Raw genomic sequence first — 13,681 nt, 5'->3', positions numbered from 1 at the left:
GCCTTTTTTTCATTGATACATGCCCCCCAGGGCAGTACCCAGACCCCTATAACCATTGTATGCCCAATTACTTGCATATAAGCCTTCAAAATTGGCACTTTTAATTCTCTAGTTCGGGTCTCATAGACTTCAATGGCGTTCGTTATTCGGTTACGAACTTTCGTGATGTTCTGGTGCGACCCGAACAGGGGGTCATTCGGTCCATCCCTAATGGCTAGGCAAATTTAGCTTTTGTTTCCTTTGTAATCAAAGGAGCAGTAATTATTTAGTCTGGCCTGTTCAGTTTCTCACAAGCTTGGAGATTAATTGCTTACCCCTGCCTCTGGAGGAAGCTTCCAGAGCTTAGGGCAGGAGATTCAAATCACCCAACCAGAAGGGGGCCGGAGTTGAGATAAATAGTCTGAGACATTGGAGAGTATGGTTCCTTCTTCCCAGGAGGGTTCCAGAGTTGGACTGGACAACTGCTAAAGAAGGCTTTGGAGGCGTTAGGATTAAAGACTGCAATGAATTTTGCTCAAAGCTGACTTCAGAACCACACCACAAAGGGATCCAGTCCAGAGAGGCAGCTGGCTTGGCCAATTGTGAGTAGCGACTTTAAGTTGATCCCTGAAAATGAGTGCTGGACACTGCACTGGATACTGATGTTGCACTTTGGAGCAGGGTAAACAGATGTCCAAAGACTTGCCCCATGGTCTTCTGCTATGGGATCTTGGACTGTTGACCCTTAACTACTACTGCTATTGCTGCTAAAAGACAGTCCTTTGATTTCTAACTACTGCTGAGCATTTTTGGACACATACAATGCCAAGACTCCTATGCCCTAACCCCTCTATCAGAAAAAAAACAAACAAAAAAACCCCCCCTAAACTATTTATTGGAGCTGGAATGAATGGACTGTGGGTTTGGGTAGCTGGTGGCACCTGTGCTGTTTGGGGGAGAACCAGTTATATTTAGTGGCTCCAATCGGGGGTAGCACTACAGTTACTTTGGGCTTTCTTCTATTGCTGGTATAAATATACAGTATCTCACTGTTTATGTGATTCCTTATTCAAGCTGTGGAATCCATGTTTTGCTCTGGTTTAGCGTTAATGTGTTTAAGTTAATTGCCAGACTTACGGCTGATATCCAAATTAGTTATCCTAATGCATCATGACATTATCTTTGACCTTTTATTGATTTGTGCTTTGTGGTAACTTGTTTGCCTTATTACAATATATTTATTTGTCTACCATCCAGTTATTTATGGCCTACTAACATGTAAGCTACACAGGTGTGAGCGGCCCTCAGCCTATACCCAGTGTGTCAGTGTGGACTGAGCAGCTTTAAGAATCATGGGAAAACAGAGAACCCATCATCACCAGTGGCTCCTACACAAAGTTTATTAAATAATTTCAACATTTAAATCATTATAGAACATTAGCTCAGATCATAGCACCTGGCCTGCTGCCCAATTTGGTCCGGAATCCCCTGCCACAGGATTCAGTACCAGGATCTCTTTAGCTTTGTTTCTTTAGAACTTTAGATCCGACAGGCGACACTGTCAAGCCTCTCGGTGTACGGTGCATCCTTCGATTAAGTTTCCAGGCCTTCTCCCAAGGTACCAGCCTCTCGCATGACCCTCTCCAGGATAGGTCCTCCCCGCCTTCCTTCATCAGGCGGCTTCCTCCCGCAGGACGGGCATCACAGGATCACCTTTGCAGTACAGGCCCCAGCCAGACAACTGGGCCCACAGGTGAAGCCACAGCCCCGGGCCAACGTGGTCCCGAAACTAGGATTCAAGACGGGCACCTCAGGCCAGGCGGGCTATGAGGCACGGACGGACGACAGAGAGGCCCCGCACCAATGGCGTCGGTCTCTTAGGTACCCCTCCCCAGCATGCACAGCAGGGCGACCACTCCCACTGATTTACTGCCTAGGGGGACACTCAATTCACCTTGACCTTGCTGCTACCCTTGCCCTGGGGTGGTAAGGACACCCCCAGGCGAGCAATGGTGGATACTCTCAGCACAGCCATGGCTGGAACAGAGGCTAAATTGCCCTTAATCACTCTGGTCTGAGCCAAATAACAGCTCAGACCCCCACTAAATTTGAAGCAGCGCCTGTTCAACAGGAGCAGGGCGCTACATATGGATTCCCCCAATTCTTGTCCCATTCACCCCTCTATGATAGATGCTGCTCCCCTCTATGACTTTCTAATAGTTTCTACAGTTTCTACAGAAAGTCATCTCAGACCCTCAGGTCCTCTTTAATTTGCCTAGTCTTCATTTGTTGGTGATACGGCTTGGTGACCCCCTAGTGCTGAATTTTACCTGAAAAGCATCACCATTGATACTACAATAACAACAATTTTGAGTGATCTCAAAGCATTCTGCATTTCCTTTAGCAATATCTTCCTATCCCCACCTTGGCAAGTAGGTATGCTGCTTTCTTCCCTAATAACCTGCACATGCCCTTCCTTAAGCCAATTTCAATCCTCAGGTATGACAGGAAAAAGGAGGGTTATATTGTTTTCATGGGAGCCAGTAGTTTCCTAAAATCTTCAAAAAAAGACAACACAGTTCTTAATAGGATTTTACATTTCTCAATGCCCCTTTCCCTATTAGTGGGAAATCATTTAAGTAGTGTCCAACTGTACTCACCCCACTGCTTCTTCTAGGCACCACTATCTCAAGCAGGAAATAAGATGTTGCACATCCCATAAGCAAGCATAAATCCATGTGAAACTGCCCCCCCCCCCAGTTTGCAGTACTTACATTTCCAGCTCTCTAGGTGTAAAGGAAGAAGCCTTAATACAATTGTAATGTCTATTTTGGCCAATTACCGGTAAGTACTCTTCCCTCTATTTCTCACCAAGTCCAAGGCATCTTTGACCAGAAGATATGGCACCTTGCACTCCTTCTTAGCTATGTTGTTGTTCACCAATCTGCCCCTGGGATATGAAGAGTGTTGTATCAACCAATATTTACCTTTTTAGGTACCATTGCCAGAAGTTGAACCACCCAATCTTAAAATATTTTTTACCCACCATTCTGCCCAAGCTAACCTCTTTGTCCTGAGATCTCCTGGAAATTTTCTCACAGGTTTCCAATTCTCTTGCTTTTTGGGTCCCTCCACACTGGCTATTTAAAACCTAATTCAGTCCCTCTCCACCCAAGACCCCTTATTTGGATGACTTTGTAGCCATTGGATCTGTTCACCTTTAAGTGTGTTTGTGCTCTTTCTCGGGGTTCAAAAACACTTTTTTTACCTGTACCTGCCACCTTCTTTGCTGCACATTTGAATTTGTGATGCCCGCTCCTACAGCAGGCACAGTCTTGCTTAACTTGCAAGCAAGTCCTCTGCTATAATGCTTTTCATTATAGGCCAGCATAGCAGGGTTGCTATACTGATTTACATTTTGAATGTCTCTCGCTCTGTACCAGCCTTGACCATAGGTCTAGATTCCACAGACCAAAGCAAGGACCCTATCTGATCTAACTCAGTGTTTCTCAACCCTTTTTCAGTCAATGCACCCTTTAAAATTGTTTAACAATCTGGAGGCATCCCATTCAAAAATGTAAAATACTATTATGCCGCGTACACACGATCGGTTTGTGATGGACCGTTTTCATCAGACTAAACCGATCGCGTGTGGGCCCCATCGGTTATTTATCCATTGGTTAAAAAATTAGAAACTTGTTTTTAAAATTATCTGATGGATAAAAAACCTATAGAAAAAAAGGATCGTCTGTAGGCACGTCCATCGGTTAAAAATCCACGCATGCTCAGAATCAAGTCGACGCATGCTTGGAAGCATTGAACTTTTTTTCAGCACGTCGTTGTATTTTACGTCACCGCGTTCTGACACGATCGGTTTTTTAACTGATGGTGTGTAGGCACGACTGATCATCAGTCAGCTTCATCAGATAACTGATGGAAAAATCCATCAGACCGTTTTCATCGGATGGACCGATCGTGTGTACAGGGCATGAGTTTTACATAATGCAGGTATATTAACATGCATAGGGCACTCAACATTGGAGGTACTGTTACTGATACTTACTAGTATTCCAACAATTTCTCTCCCTCCCTCAGCTAATGTGATTTCAGTGCTGATGGAGAGGGGCAGACATGGACGTCCTCAGGTGTCATATGTCCTTCTTAGCAACCTATGACATCATCGGTTGTTATAATGCCAGCAGCTGGCCCACAAGGTGTTCAGGTTGTAATACTGCAAAACTGAAACCTGTGGTTTTGTGTAACAAATAAAAGTCAGGCTTGATCCACCTACTAGCTCGTTGACAATTTTTGGGCAATTTGAGGCAATGTTTAGGCATTTTGCCAAGGAACCCCTTAAGAAACCAGAAGACACCCCAGGGTTTCATGGCACCCTGGATGAATAAGGCTGATCTAACCAACCCCTTTGCCAGGTAAAAAAAATTGTACCAATTATCAAAGTATTAGGTTCACACATTGCACATGCTAAAAAATCATACAAAACTCTTTATCTAGTTTATGATTCCCTTTTGACTCTTTTTGATTACTAAATTTTTGCAGCTTTACTTCTACTGTTTGTGTTGTTAGAATACTTTTCCTCCCTTACCATCTTAGATAAATGGGTAAGCTTATATTAAGGATACCCTTACCGCTTTCACCTTTCTAACCAACTTATAATTAACCTCATCATCCTTCTACTTCTCTAACCTATAATGTTTGAACACCTGTGCTAACCTATAATGTTTGAACACCTGTGCTTCCTCTTTAACTTCAGTTGCCTATCCACACCACTTTGACAGCTCCATGTGGCTTTTCTGTGGAGCCTCATAAGTGTAACAACTAAGGGAAAATGGCCTACTTCATAGAGACCCCCCACCTTACCCGGCTTTGTGCAAATCCAGGTCCCAAAACAAGAAGCAACTGAATCTTTAAAGCTGAACTCCAGTCATACACCAATATATTGATGGAATAAACATACAGTACATAAACTGTTTAATCTGCTGAAAGATTTATAATTGTGTTGAGCCAATTCACTGATCTCACTTTTGTCCGATACAATTAAGCAATTACATGTTGATCATCAGTCTGCCCTTAGACTGTTACTGGACAATGAAGAAAGGCACAGACCATTGGGGCCATCTCTAGAGACTGGTATCAGGACAGATTTATGTGTGAATTGTAATACACAGCTGTATATTACAATGATAAATTAATTAATACATAACTGGATTATGGGTGCTGTTTTTTCATATATGCCTTGACTTCAGCTTCAAATGCAGCTAATTAACACATTCAGCTGATGTTTGGCTGATTACCATTATTCCCTACATGGCTTGACTTTCTTTTTAGGCCCCGTACACACGACCGGATCTGTCCACTGGGATTTATCCGCGGATCAGTTCCAGCGGACAGATCCGGTCATGTGTAGGCCCGAGCGGACATTTTCCAGCGGACATTTGTCCAGCCGACGGTTTTCCAGCGGATAAAAATTTCTTAGCATGCTAAGAAATCTATACACTGGAAACCTTCGGACTTATCCGGTCGTCTGTACAGACTCACCGGATAAGTCCGTCCCATCCACATCCCTCGCATGCGTCAAAATGATTCGACGCATGCGTGGAAGTATTTACCTTCCAGGGTCGCGCACGTCGCCGTGTCATCGTCGCGGCGACAGCGCGGCCACGTCACCGCAGATGTTTTCCGCGGGGATTTTGATCTGATGGTGTGTACAAGCCATCAGATCAAAATCCGGAGGAGAAATGTCCGATGTCCGTTTCCATCGGATATCCTCTCGTGTGTACAGTGCCTTAGACTTTTTTTTCAACAATCAAATTTGCAAATAAACTTTTATGGTAAACACAGTTGTCATCTCCAACATCTTTACCACTCTTTGGATCAGTGCTCCCTGAGTTGTTTTTATTAATCCATTCATGCTTGGACATGGAAGCAGTTGCCCTAAGGACACTGAGACTTTCGGCATGCAAATCCACAGGGTACATGGGGACTCTGGCCTATGAAGGGGCTCACCCCTTCGCATGAGCTTACCTCTTTAGAGATTCCCAGCCTGGCATGACTCTTATTCTTCAGCTTCCCTTACACATACCCGCTACAGGTCTTACAGCTGTGAGTCCCACTGCAATCCACACTGCCTGTTACAAGGAGAGGTTCCCAATAGACTTTAAGAGAAGGAAGAGCCCAGAAGCAAAGAGCCTTTTAATGCTTTACTTGAACAATTTGTATATACACGCTTCAGTCAATCTGGACCCAGGTAATGACACAATACTTCAGCTGGAAACAGAATATTTGATATGCAGGGAAAGGAAGTTGAGGAGTAGCCCATACCTCTGCGGGGGCTGCCCAGAGTCCTACAAGTCTAAGTAGGAAATGTGAGTAATCCCACAAGTCCTGCACCTTTCTTCTCCAGCTGTAGCCCCTGGTCTGCTGTTACTTCGATCTTGTGCTAATTTGGTCCTCATCGCTCCTCCATCTCCCAGCAGGGACCGGGTATCAGGAACCATGAATCAGATGGACACAGAAAAATGCAGTTAAAATCACAATTTTAATATAATTTTAAAAATGGTACAAATAGTAACACAGTCAAAACATGGGTTTGGTAGCTAAAGAGGACAGTCAGAACAAGTCAGTAAATCAGGAAGCCAGAGATCAGCGTAGACGGAGGCAGCAGACAGGATCAGGAACCAGAAGGGACGTCAGCTAGGCAAGTCTTCAACAGGAACACAGCAGAGAGTCTCCAGATATGTTTGACCAAGATAACGGCGTGGAAGAAATTAACCAGGCAATTTAAATAGCCAGAAGGGGCTGACTGTAAGCTGGACTGATGAGCAGGAAATTATAACCAGGTGAGCCGCTGTGGGATAATGAGTGCTGGAAATTTACTGACAGCTGAGCAACCAGAGCACTAAGAAGTGAGGCCTGAGAGCCAAGCCCTGACACTATTTGCAATACTGCTGTTTTGCACCTACACTTTTCCTACCAAGCTGTCAGAGAGCCAGAACGGCTTTGTGAGAAGAGAGGGAAGACACTACAGGAAAGAGAGAGAGGACACCAGCTGCTGCTGCTGGGCTGTGTGTAGCCTGAGTAAGCCCTGCTCACCAACCAGGATCACAGAGAGGAAGAGGAAACTGAGTTGCTGTGGATTCTGGGAAGGAAAAAGCCTGCTGGGAGGAACTATGACTTGTGTGGAGTGAGTCTGTGCTTTAGATTAGCTCTGAAACTACAGTTTTCAACATTACCAGAGCTTAGAGGAAAAGGAAGGACCGTTCCTGGGCTGAAAGAGTCACGGAAAGGACATAGTGGAACACACACACAGTGTCAAGCCTCGTACACACGACCGAGTTTCTCGGCAAATGTCATGAACGTTCTGCTCGCTTCCGTGGGCATATGCCTGCGCGCATGCGCGGGCGCGCGCCTGTGCGCATGCGTGGAACACGGCCGTTGCCCGCATCTGTGCGCATGCGCGCACGTTAGGCGCACGTTTGGCGCACGTCATACGCAGCGTCCTGCTGCCTATAAAAGACACTGCCTGAATGGGGCATATTGCGGCTTGATCTGCATGTGTTCCTGTGTTCTTGTTTTGCATCCTGCATTCTGCATCCTGACCCAGTGTATGACCCGGCTTGCTGACTCCGTTACCTTCTCCAACCCTGACCCCGGCTTGCTGACTCTGCCTGTCTCCTGCTTGATTACCCCTTACCTGAACCTGGCTTGGACTCCGACTATTCTTCTGCCTACTGTTCATGCTGATCCCTTCCAAGTGTACGACCCGGCTTGTCTGACTCTGCTAACTACGCCTGCCACTCTGCTGACCTGCACCTGCTGTCTGCATCCTCTACTCTGCGACCTGCATCACCTGCTCCCTATCCAGCAGTTTCAGCTTCCTCTGCAGCTACACCAGATCTGGCACCCTTACTTCACCGTGCTCAGAGACCTCTGTCCCCATTCCAGCGGTCTCTAAGCCGGGGCTGTACGGGAGGTCTTCCTCCACGCTTCAGGCTCACACTCAGGTACGTAACAGTATCAAGCCGCCATGTCTGAGCCTGAAGGAGGGACCTCACCGATGGACTATGTCTTGCAACATCTTTCAGCCCTCACTCAAGTTGTGAACTCTTTCCAGGATCAAGTGTCCAGAAAGATAAACAGACACAGACCCAGGCTACCCATGCAGACTTATCACCAGTGATGCCACTCCCTGAACCCAGGGTTCCTCTCCCTGAGAAGTTTTCTGGGATCCGAAGTGAATTCCGGGCGTTTCGCAACGCATGTGAACTATACTTTTCGCTGCTACCGCGGACCTTCTCTTCTGAAGTTACCAGAGTGGGTTTCGTTATCGCCCTGCTGCAAGGGGAACCCCAGGCTTGGGCTCACCATTTACTTGAAGTTCGCCATGAAGCTCTGGACTCTCTGTCATCCTTCTTCGGTGCAATGGCCCGACTCTACGATGACCCTCAGCGAACTTCCACTGCCGAGGCTGCCCTATACGCGCTCCAGCAAGGCCATCGAGCCGTCGAGGACTATGTGACTGACTTCAGACGTTGGAGCGCGGATACTCAGTGGAATGAGGCAGCACTTCGGCATCAGTTCCGTCTTGGTCTCTCCGAGAGCCTGAAAGATGAATTAGCCCGAGTTGGTGTTCCTGATGCCTTGGAGTCTTTAATTTCCCTGTCCATCCAGATAGACCGACGACTACGGGAACGCAAAGCTGAACGGTCAACTCCGCAACTCCCCCCGGCGTGGATGCTTCCCCGGATACCAGCTCCTGTCTACCCTGCCAGTGATAATACAGTTCCGGGAAGACCATCACCCTCTCACCAGACTGCTGCTACCACCCATCCCGGGCAGCTTGGACTGATTAAACATTCCTTATCCGCCAGAGAACGACTTCGCCGGCAGCAGAATTTTCTGTGCATGTACTGCGGAAGGGCCGGTCACTATGTTTCCACTTGTCCTGTTAAGTTGCGTAAGACTTTGGCTATCTCCTCCCCCAGTTTTGCACAGACTCCTACCAAGGCCACCCATCTGGACTTACCTATCCTGCTCCAATTACCTGAAAGAACTATACCAGTTACCGCAATAGTAGACTCAGGGGCATGTAGTTGTTTTATTGATTTAGACTTTGCAGCTCAACAACACATCCCACTTCAACCCAAGACCCGGGGTCTTTCCATCTTCCTGGCGGATGGGTCCCAAATCAAGTCTGGAGTAGTAACTCAAGAAACCCCCTTTTTGCCTGTCATCACCTCTACGGGTCATAAGGAACTTTTATGTTTGGATGCCATCGCTTCTCCCATGTTTCCAGTCATTTTGGGCCTACCGTGGCTCCAGGCACACAATCCTCAGATTGATTGGGAAACCGGACAAGTTAAATTTCAGTCTCCCTACTGCCAGCAGCACTGCAAGCCCTTGTGTCCTAGCACCACTGGTCCCTTACTATGCCTGGAACCAGACCCAGAGATACGTGCTGCAGTACCTCAGCAATACCATGAATTTTTGGATGTTTTTAGCAAGAGAGGAGCTGAAGTCCTGCCGCCCCATCGTCCGTACGATTGCCCAATCGAACTTCTGCCCGGTGCTGAAATTCCGTTCGGACGGATTTTCCCTTTGTCGGAGCGGGAACTAGAGGTGCTGAAAGAATACGTTGATGAGAACTTAAAGAGGGGTTTCATCCGCCCTTCTACTTCCCCAGCAGGGGCAGGGATCTTTTTTGTAGAAAAGAAGGACCATTCCCTCCGACCCTGTGTGGACTACAGGGAATTAAATAAAATTACGGTTAAAAACCGGTACCCCCTACCCTTGGTTCCCGAACTTTTCCAGAGACTCAGGACTTCCTCTGTGTTTACCAAGTTAGATCTGCGAGGGGCATACAACCTGGTTCGCATCCGCTCAGGGGATGAGTGGAAGACGGCCTTTAGTACCAGGTTTGGCCATTACGAATATTTAGTAATGCCTTTTGGCTTGTGCAACGCCCCTGCAACGTTTCAGCACCTCGTTAATGATGTTTCCAGAGACTGTCTAGACATTTACGTAGTTGTTTATCTAGATGATATTTTGATTTTCTCCTCTTCCATTGAGCAGCACCGAAGACACGTCAAGAATGTACTCTGTCGTCTCCGCCAACATGGACTCTATGCAAAACCGGAGAAATGCGAGTTTGAGCAACAGAGCATCCAGTTCCTCGGCCTAGTAATCTCGACAGAGGGGTTCAAGATGGACCCACAGAAGGTTTCAGCCATTCTGGATTGGCCTGCACCTTCAGATAAGAAAGGGGTGCAACGTTTTGTGGGCTTCGCTAATTTTTATCGAAGGTTCATTAAGGGATTTTCCGCTATTATTTCTCCAATCACTCAGTTAACGAAGCAACATGTTCGGTTCCGTTGGTCCCCCGAGGCACAGGCCGCCTTCACGAACCTAAAAGGACATTTCACAACTGCTCCCATTCTGAGTCACCCCGACCCGACCCTACCCTACTTACTCGAGGTAGACGCCTCAGAAACAGCAGTGGGAGCTGTCATCTCCCAACGCCAGGGTCTCAAGGACTTGATACACCCAATAGCTTTCTTCTCCCGTAAGCTTACACCATCCGAAAGGAACTATGATGTGGGGGATCGGGAGCTCCTGGCCATTAAAACTGCCCTTGAAGAGTGGAGATACCTGTTGGAGGGGGCAGCACACCCCATACTCATCTACACAGACCATAAAAACCTGGAGTACTTGAGAGCGGCGAAACGTCTAAGACCACGCCAGGCACGATGGGCGTTATTTTTCTCTAGGTTTTCATTCCATATTACTTATCGACCTGGTTCCAAGAACACCAAACCAGATGCCCTGTCCCGCATGTTTGATGATCCGAAAGAAGTGTCAGCACCAGATACCATACTATCAGAAGGTAACTTCTTATTATTACAAACTAGCCTGATGTCTAACCTGAAACAAGCCTCTGTAGGGGTGTCTGAACCCCCTGGCATCACTCTTGTTCCCAAAGAGGGATTACTGTGGAAGAACGACAGGATCTTTGTGCCAGAGGAAGTTCGAGCCACAGTGTTAAACCTATGTCACGACCATCCCTTGGCAGGCCATTTCGGGATGCATAAGACTTTAGAACTGATCCAACGCACATTTTGGTGGCCGAATCTATAAAAGAACTGTAGGGATTATGTCAGTTCATGTACCATCTGTACCCGAAGCAAGACCACCAGAGGCAAGGCCTGGGGCCTGCTCAGGCCTTTACCAATTCCCGACCATCCCTGGAAAATGATTGCTATGGACTTCATAGTAGAACTTCCCCCGTCAGAAGGCTGCTCAGCCATTTTTGTAGTAGTTGACCGACTATCTAAGATGGCTCATTTCATCCCGTTGAAAGGCACGCCCTCTGTCATGGAGACCGCTCAGGTCTTTATTAAGGAGATCGTAAGGCTTCATGGGGTCCCCGCGGATATTGTATCAGACAGAGGGGTGCAGTTCACTTCCCGTTTCTGGAAGGCGTTATGCAAAGTTCTGAAGATTGAACTGTCTATGTCCTCAGCTTACCACCCCCAGACCAATGGGCAAACCGAGAGGACTAACCAGACCCTCGAGCAATACATCCGATGCTTCACCTCTTTTGTTCAAGACGACTGGGTAGCATTGCTACCCTTGGCAGAATTTGCTTTCAATAATGCCAGTCATTCAGCCACGGGCCAGTCCCCGTTTTTGCCAACTATGGGTTCCACCCGACTTTTCTACCCGACCTTGTCTCGGATACAACAGTCCCGGCAGTCCAAGATACCGTTGATTTCCTTACCCGTAACAATAGGATCCTACAGGAAGCTCTGACCAAAGCGCAAGCAGCCAGTAAAAGGATGTTCGATAGGAAGAAAAGAGGAGAACTAAGCCTACAGCAAGGCGATCAAGTATGGCTATCCACCACCAACCTTAAGATAGCTTGTCCGTCAAGGAAACTGGCACCCAAGTTTATCGGTCCTTTCCCGGTGAAACGGAAGCTAAACGAGGTCTCCTATGAACTTGCCCTACCTGAGTCAATGAAGGTTCACCCGGTATTCCATGTGTCCTTATTGAAGCCAGCGGTACCTGATCCTTTCCCAGACAGGGGGTCAGGACCACCTGAACCTGTAGTCATTGATGGCAATGAGGAGTTCGAGGTGGAGGCAGTCTTGAATTGCAGAAGAAGGGGAAACCAGCTTCAATTCCTGATTAAATGGAAGGGGTACGGTCCAGAGGAGAACTCCTGGGAACCCCAACGGAACATTCACGCCCAAGAATTAATCCAGGCATTTTTTCAAAGTCATCCCCAGAAGAGAGCCCTCTTTGGCACCCGGAGGTTGCCCTTAAGGGGGGGGCACTGTCATGAACGTTCTGCTCGCTTCCGTGGGCATATGCCTGCGCGCGCCTGTGCGCATGCGTGGAACACGGCCGTTGCCCGCATCTGTGCGCATGCGCGCACGTTAGGCGCACGTTTGGCGCACGTCATACGCAGCGTCCTGCTGCCTATAAAAGACACTGCCTGAATGGGGCATATTGCGGCTTGATCTGCATGTGTTCCTGTGTTCTTGTTTTGCATCCTGCATTCTGCATCCTGACCCAGTGTATGACCCGGCTTGCTGACTCCGTTACCTTCTCCAACCCTGACCCCGGCTTGCCGACTCTGCCTGTCTCCTGCTTGATTACCCGTTACCTGAACCTGGCTTGGACTCCGACTATTCTTCTGCCTACTGTTCATGCTGATCCCTTCCAAGTGTACGACCCGGCTTGTCTGACTCTGCTAACTACGCCTGCCACTCTGCTGACCTGCACCTGCTGTCTGCATCCTCTACTCTGCGACCTGCATCACCTGCTCCCTATACAGCAGTTCCAGCTTCCTCTGCAGCTACACCAGATCTGGCACCCTTACTTCACCGTGCTCAGAGACCTCTGTCCCCATTCCAGCGGTCTCTAAGCTGGGGCTGTACGGGAGGTCTTCCTCCACGCTTCAGGCTCACACTCAGGTACGTAACAGCAAAAACCAGCAAGAAACTGGTATTTTCTTTTTGCCGAGGAAACCGGTCGTGTGTACACTTTTCGACGAGGAAACTGTCGAGGATCTCGTCGAGCCAAAAATAGAGCATGTCTTCTTTTTCCTCGACGGGAATGGGGAAATTTGGTTTGCAGAGATCCTCAACAGCCTATATATAGCCTATATATTTCCTGGTCTGTGGGAATGCCACTGTCAAGCCTGGTATTGCCACCTGATCATGCAGAGGATGTCACAGCAGCTAATACTGCTGAGCCCAGTACAGAGAGCATGAGGAAACAAGTCATCACCCTTGGAGTAACTAGCCAAGTTTCTTCCCCCCTCCCCATTACACTTTCTACTCAAGGACTTGCATGTGTGCACAACCAAATACTTTTTTATGCAACTCGATTTACTAAAGATTTGAAGGGGTATGAATAGTTTGCACTTAGAAAATTGTTATTTATAGTCTGCAAAAGTAAAAAAAAAAAGCAAAAAATAATCAACTTTTTATTTCAACATTAGTATAAACATTTGTTCCTTTAATATACTTCAAAAATTCCAAATGAAAGAATGCATCAGGATATATATCTGTGCAGGTTAAACGTAAAAATAACAAATGTCCAAGGCTCTGGCCATGATCAGTGATACCAAAAATCCAAACATTAAACTTGTAAGTTGTTGGCCATGTGGAGGGTACAA

This window comes from Rana temporaria, chromosome 12 (assembly GCF_905171775.1).
Source record: "Rana temporaria chromosome 12, aRanTem1.1, whole genome shotgun sequence".
NCBI lineage: Eukaryota > Metazoa > Chordata > Amphibia > Anura > Ranidae > Rana > Rana temporaria.
This window is presented reverse-complemented; position numbering follows the sequence as displayed.